Genomic DNA, 7697 nt, shown 5'->3' with positions numbered 1-7697 from the left:
GTTATTGGTTAGCTATATATATATATATATATATATATATATATATAGGGTCCGGCTACTATCCTATTAATAGGATTGGGACCCTTGTCCTATCAAGTCGATTTGAATGATCGAAACTTCAAATTGATAATCGGCACCGTTGAAGTTGATCTATACAATTAGAAATATTTAGAAACCAAATTTTGTATTATTTAAAAATCATTATCAAGTTCATCTTAAGAGTTGAAAAATGAACGGTTATAAATGAATAACCTTCTTAAAATAGAGCGGTTAGACTTCTTCAGTTCAGGTAATCAGAGTTACAAACATTATCTTTAATAGTTATAAAGAATTTTCTAGTCAAAAATTCAAGCAATTTGGATTGTCTGATACACCGTTTTTAAACAAACAACGGTCATATAGGCCCGTCAAAAATTGTCGATTTTACGACACTTTGATCACCATGTAAACCATTATCATAATTTATGAAATTTAGTTTCTAGATATTTCAGAATACTCTAGATCACTTCAATGGCTTCCGATCAATCCGATTTCAGAATCTCGATCATCAAGAACAACTTGATAGGACAAGTGCTCCTATCCTATTAATTAGCGATAGTAGCATTAGGCTATATATTAATATATATTATAATGATAGAGTCCGGCCTACTATGCTATCGTAGTACGGAAGCGCTCGTGCTACAAAGTTGTTTTGATGATGTGGCTTCAAATCGGACGATCGGGCTCCGTAAACTTGATCTACACTATTGAAAGTATTTGGAAACTAATGTTCAGATTTTTTATCAGAATATCATTTGACTACGTGATCAAAAGATCTCAAAATGACAAATTTTACATGGCCAGGACCTGTGGTGTGTTTGTGAGGCTTTCGGTGCTAAAACAATCCAAATGCGATTGAAATATTTATGAGAATATCTTTTCACTATTTAGAAGTAAAGATCAGTATATTTGATCTTTGATATTAAATCTTTTATCATCATTTTTTAGGAGATTTTATTTTCGAGCCTCAATTTTTAGACTTACTTGTATTGATAGTAAATCGATATCGAAAAATTATGAATTTATTTTTAAATACTTTCAATATGTAGATCAAGTCTAAGCGGGACGATCGTCGATTGGAAGCCGCGTCATCGAAAAACAACTGGTACCACGCAGCGCTCCCGTGCCTACCGATAGTATAGTAGCACCTAGTTCTAGTATATATATAATATATATATATATATATATATATAATAGGGTTAATTGCATATACGTCCCTACAAACATAGTAAATTACCGATATATTCCTGCAAAACTTAATTTTCATAAGTTGTTCTTGCAAAAGTCCTAATATATGCAAATATGTTCCTCTGGTTAGAATCCGTTAGTGAACTGCTTATTTTTTAACAGTGAATTCGTGAAATGATATTTTTGCCCTCACAAATATGTCCCTCCAAAAGTATTTCCTCTTTCTCTTTCTCTCCCTCTTCGGGCCGCTGGAGCGGATGGCGGCGACGGCGCTTCGGCGAGGTCGGGTTCGGGTTCGCTGGCGACGAAGAAGAGAGAAGAGGAAGAAGGAGAGGAAGAAGAAGAGGAAAGAGGAAGAGGGAGAGGAAGAGATAAGAGGAAGAGGGAGAGGGTTCGCCGCTGCCGCCGCATCTCCTCCCTCGCCGACGACGAAGAAGAGGGAGAGTAAGAAGAAGGGGAAAGAGGGAGAGGAAGAATAAGGGGAAAAAGGAAGAGGATGAGGAAGAGGGAGAGGGTTCGCCGCCGCCGCCGCCGCATCTCCTCCCTCGCCGGCGACAAAGAAGAGGGAAGAGGAAGAGGAGGAAGAGGAAGAAGGGTAAAACCGTCAATTCACGTCATTAATTAACCATGGTTAAGTTTTTAACTGTGGTTAACGAAATTTTTTTAACAAACCGTAACGGCAGGGACATATCTGCATACATTAGGACTTTTACAGGAACAATTTAAGAAAATTGAGTTTTGCAATGATATATCTGCAATTTATCATGTTTGCAGAGACGGGTATGCAATTAACTCATAATAATATACAAAGGATAAGGTTTGGGGAGGAACATATTGAACTATGGTGAAATTACATGAGTGCCCTCGACACTCAGAATATTTTTGTAGGTAAAAACATATAGAACTTACGTGAATTATAAACACCATTTCCAACCGACTACCCAATCTTTTCAAATTTTGATTTTTACTATTTCCAACCTTTCAATTTGTTTAATTTGAGTCACTCAAGAATATTTTGACTTTAAAATTTAAATGTGTCGCTTATCTTGACAAGTTTAGTAAATTTCATATAATTCTCGCAATAATAAATTTATTAAAGCAAAAAAATTAGCTAAATTTTGGCACTTAGGATTTGAAATAGTTCTCTATATGTAAGATATAATAGAACTAAAATTTTTTAATCGGGCTATCATATTTTGGATGGTGGTTAGGCCCAAGAGGTTAAAAGAGTTAAGTGTGCTAGAACTAAAGTAGTTCTATAATTGGCGACTCCTTAGAAGGCTGGACGCCAAAGTTGGTATTAGAGCCTATCACCAGCCGAAAATATAAGATGAGTCTCATCTGAGCTAGAGTCACATAACGGGTAGAGCGTGATTTCCCGACTGATGTTCGTTGTAAGTTGAGTAAGGCTAGCGAGATAAGTTTCATATCGTCTGGTACTTATGAGTATGCTTGAACCTGACGAGGACGTTAGAGCCTAAAGTAAAAGAGAATGTGACACTCCAAGATTTCAAATAATCCTATATCTAAGGTATAATATGACTAAAATTTTTTAATTTGGTTATAATATTTTGAATGGTGGATAAGAGATTAAGAGGATTAAGCTGTTAGAGTTAAAGTAGCTCTAGGATGGGTGGCTCCTTAGGAAGCAGAGCTTCACAATATGTATATTTTATACCCCACCTATCCAAAAATTGAAATAATTCTTTTAAATTTTTAATATTCAAAAAAGTAACATTATGATATGATTAATGTGATAAAATGGACCTACAAATGGATCGATGGTGTGTAATAACGTACAAAATTTACTTAAATTATAAACCCTTTTGATTCACCTACTCAACCTTTTAAAATTTTGATTTTTTACTATCCAACCTTTCAATTTGTTTAATTTGAGCCAGTCAGCAGCAATTTAATTTCAAAATTTAAACTAATTACTAACGTCAATGAATTTATAACTAGTTGCGAGAATTGTATGAAGTATACTAATTAAAACTCTAAAAATAAATGATGCATTCAAATTTTGAAATCAAGATGCCGTTAATCAACTAAAATCAAATAAATTAAAAGATTGGATAATAAAATTAAAATTTTGAAAGATTGAATAAATAATTCAAAATAGTCCATAGTTCACGTGTCACGCCCCACCCCGTTGCACAGCGGAGGCCATGCGTGCGTATGCACAGACCTGCCGAACGGATAGAGTTTCTACTATCTGCCCAAGTCGTAAACAAAACCAATACATTAAATTTCATCTAAAAAAAATAATATAATACAGTTTTGCCCGAGAGTATATCAAAAGAGCGAGAATGTAAAGATAATTTTAAAAATGGAAATATAATTGAGAGTAAAATTGTATTTGAGGAAGAATTCATGTATTACGTAAATATGAATGTTCCAATATTGTAATAGTAAATTCAATGTATTGATTTTGTTTATGTCTTAGATAGCTAGGGAAAACTCTGCGCGCGCCCACATGACCTCCGCTGTGCAACAGGGCGGAGCGTGACATCAGGTAAGTTCTATACGTTTGTCCCTATATATAATATTTATAATTATTTTTTAGTGCACAAATACAATGTTTTTCTTTTTCGTTTATAATACAGTCACTATTTGTAGTTTGATCCATATATCTTGAGAAAATATGAGGATTAATGTGAGACTCCAGATAGTCCTATATATAAGATATAATAGAGCTAAAACTCTTAACCAGGCTTAAATATTTTGGGTAGTGGTTAGGCTCAATATGTTAAGAGAATTAAGCGTGCTAGAACAGGAGTAGTCCTAGGATAGGTGACCCTATCGGAATTGGAGTGCCACAGTTGGTATTAGAGCTAATTACCAACCGAAAGTGTGAGAAGAGTTTCGACTGAGCTAAGATTATACAGAGCAGAGAGCGAGACTATCATACTGTTGACTGTTATAGGTGGAGGGCAACTCACCACAAGATCGGTTTAGACTAGCGAGACGACTTTCACAACGCCTCATACTTGTGAGGCCGAGCCTGATAAGGACGTCAAGGTTTAAAGGAGAGAAAAATGTAAAACCCCAGGTAATCTTATATATAAGATATAATAGGGTTAAAACTTTTAACCCAGCTTAAACATTTTGGGTGGTGACTAGACGCAAGAGATTAAAAGAGTTAAGCGTGCTAGGACGGGAATAGCGCTAGAATGGGTGACCCTCTGGAAAGTTGGGACGTCACAATTAATGTGCCAGAAAATAAGTAAGAATAGAGACATGATTGTCGGCAAACAATAATTGAATAGCTTGTTGTTGGCCAGGAAAGTTAAGAGGCAGTACTGCTGTGTTTATTGAGTGTTGTTGGATGTTGCTTTCATTGCTTTGGCTCCTCACATTGCTCCATCATGCACCATACAAAGGGAATAGATAAGAGATAAGACCTTGCTGATCAATTACCAAGGTTGTTGTACTAAATACTGTTTAATGAAATGTTATTCATGTTAAAATCTTTTAAACCGAGCTATATGTTCTCTTATCTGCAGCAGAAATAGAAGCACCGTATATGTAGGGAGCTTCTTGTTGAAACTTTATTAGAACACCACGATTTTGATTTCTGTATCCGATTAGTAGGCGCGATTTTTGCTCGTGGTTTGTCCTCATTCGCGATTTGTAAGAAAACGAGACGTTTTGAATCTAATTCCCTTGTCTCCGGAGATAAAGCAGTCACAGAAAATTGGATTAGAGTTAGATCAGAACTCCTGTATGTTATATATTTATATAATGTAAAGATATTAAATCACGTCCATCCATCAAAAACGTGTCCAAATACATCCTAACCGTTAGACCTACCGTATCTTTATAAATTGACTTAAATAGATCAACTGTATTTTTATAGATCGTCTTGAATAAATCACATGAGCCACATCCAACACTTCTTTCTATATTCGGACTTCAAGATCTCCTTATGTTGATTCCTGCTGTAGCAGATGCACTAAACTTTTCTATTTGCTAGCTCTGTTGAAATTTGCTAATATGGAAAGTAAACGCGAAAGCTAGCACTTGTTCTACATGTTAAGGTTCTTTGTTGCTAAGGGGATAGCTCATTAGAAAATAAATTGTTTTATTTGACATTCTTTTCCTTATTTCTAAGTTAGAAAATTTTACCAAATCTAAGATGGAAACTTCTAATTTAATAAGTTGAGTATTGCTTTTTTTTCTTTTTTTTCTTTTTTTTTTTCAATGATGGATGAGTGTAGTAGGAGATAAACAAAAAATTTGCCCCTTCTGATCATGTGATGAGAAATATATGATTAGCTTTTGTAAAAATTTGAGTTATTACAGTAACAAGAATTGGAGTTAGGATTAGTTTGATATTGAGGTGGATCTAACACTATTAGATAGAATGGAGTTAAGAAAAAGCATATAGGGATATGCTTCTGCGTTCTCCGATGGAACTGCAGAAAATATATCGTAATTGACTAACCGCAATATGCGGAACGCAATATTACGTACGGAAACAAACAGAATATTTTTCCATCGTCGTTTCTCACAGCACGTAATGCAATCTCCCCGCAACCCCACCGCAATCTCAAACGAAGTCTTAATTTTATCAAACAAATTTTATTGTTTGCTTTACAATCCCTCTCAATGTTTGCGTGTGATAACGAATTTATTAATTTCATGATGTTGCTGTTGCTTGGTTTTCACTAGAGACACCCTAATGCAATGGAAACCACTCAATTCATAATCTCTAATAGTATTTTATTATATTTTAATTTGTTTGAGAACAAATATCTTTTCTAGCCAACATTGCCAAAATGGCTTTGGAGATTTTTCTTAAAAGGAAAAAAAAGAAATGATTTGGAGATTTTTTTTCCCACATATATATAATTGTTATAATACCACCCTTTACTCTTGGAATAATTACCACCTTTAATTTACTTGGTGCATAAATCTATAGCATTTGTTTTATTTTACTTTTAAGGTCTGTTTGGATATCAGAATAAGTTATCCAACCAAAAATAACTTTTTCAGTATGAGACTTATTTCTAGTACAATTGTAATTAAACAGTTTGATTATTTGTTTCTTCAAATATCTTATTGTTCATAATTTGATAGAACAGTATACTGTATTTTCGATGTGATTTATCTTATTTCGAAAAAATGATTTGAAACTTAAATATGATATTTTATTCTAAGTATCTTATTATACTGTTTGTCTACTATAACCCTATTTGGATGCATTAGTATCTTATTCCGATTATGCTTTTGATTTAATTACTCAAAATTGTAGTATTTGGTAGATGAGAAATGTAATCAAACATATAGAACGGCATAATATATTTTACTCTCTAGTCAATTTTTCAGAATAAGATAATTATCTTGGTGAAATATATTATTATATCAGATCATTGATAACAAGATTTTTTAAAAAGCAAAAAACCAAACTTTTTGCCTCATATCAAATAAGAAATACTTCATGCTGATTAAGTTATTCAATGATAACTTATTTCAATATCTAAACAAGGTTTAAATGAAGTGGATATGTCAAACAAGATATTCATGTATCTGAGCAGGGCTTTAGAGTTATTAACAACTTGGTGATTCAGCATCATGTTAGCTACGCTGTTGCTTTCCAAATTTTACTAAAGACCAATAGAAGAACCCCACCCCTAGGGATGCAAACGGGTCAGATCCGAAGGCACGAGCAGTCTCTCGTCTCCCACTCCATTTTCTTGATGAGTTAGGGTGAATTTAAAGAGTTATATTTTATCTTATATTTTACTCCCACTCACCACTTCATTTGGAACATATCATAGTAGAAACAGATTTGTAGAAAATTTTTGACATATCAAAACGAATCAAAAATAGAAAGGAATCTCCCGCCTCTCACTCCACTCTTAGCGGATTGAGTCAGGGTGAGATCTCCACCCATCCGGATGCATTTACATCCCTACCAACAATTAGAATGGATTCTGTATATTATTTACACACCTCAAAAGGATATAGTAACGCCAAACAATCAAGATATTATTGCTTTCATATGGTATTGGCACGTCTCATGCACCGTACTAAGTACTTAATAATTCAATATATATTAATTTCACAAAGGTTTACTGTGATAGATTTTAAATCTATAGTACCTATAATAATGTGTGTGAGAAAATTATATATAAAGTTAAAAATCTATTTACACAGGCATAAAGCAGCCCCAAAATTATTTAATTAAAAAGATTTATGTCAAATATTTATGAGTTTTATATGTAAATCTTTTGAATATTATATAAATTACACTCAATGAATTAAATTATTATTTCAAGACCTCTATAGTAGGCTATTTGTTGAGTTATATATGATGTATTCATTCATATACACAGGGTGTAGGCAATAATTAACTTTTCAATTCCTCTCTTTTGTCTAAGTTAAACTTAACTTTTAATTCTCTTTTGACCATGTTAAAATTAAGTTTTAATTTTTTTTAAAAAAAAATCCAGTGATTCTATCAA

This window comes from Ananas comosus, unplaced genomic scaffold (assembly GCF_001540865.1).
Source record: "Ananas comosus cultivar F153 unplaced genomic scaffold, ASM154086v1, whole genome shotgun sequence".
In the NCBI taxonomy this organism is placed as follows: domain Eukaryota; kingdom Viridiplantae; phylum Streptophyta; class Magnoliopsida; order Poales; family Bromeliaceae; genus Ananas; species Ananas comosus.
The sequence above is the reverse complement of the archived record's forward strand: the minus strand, read 5'-3'. Positions refer to the sequence as shown.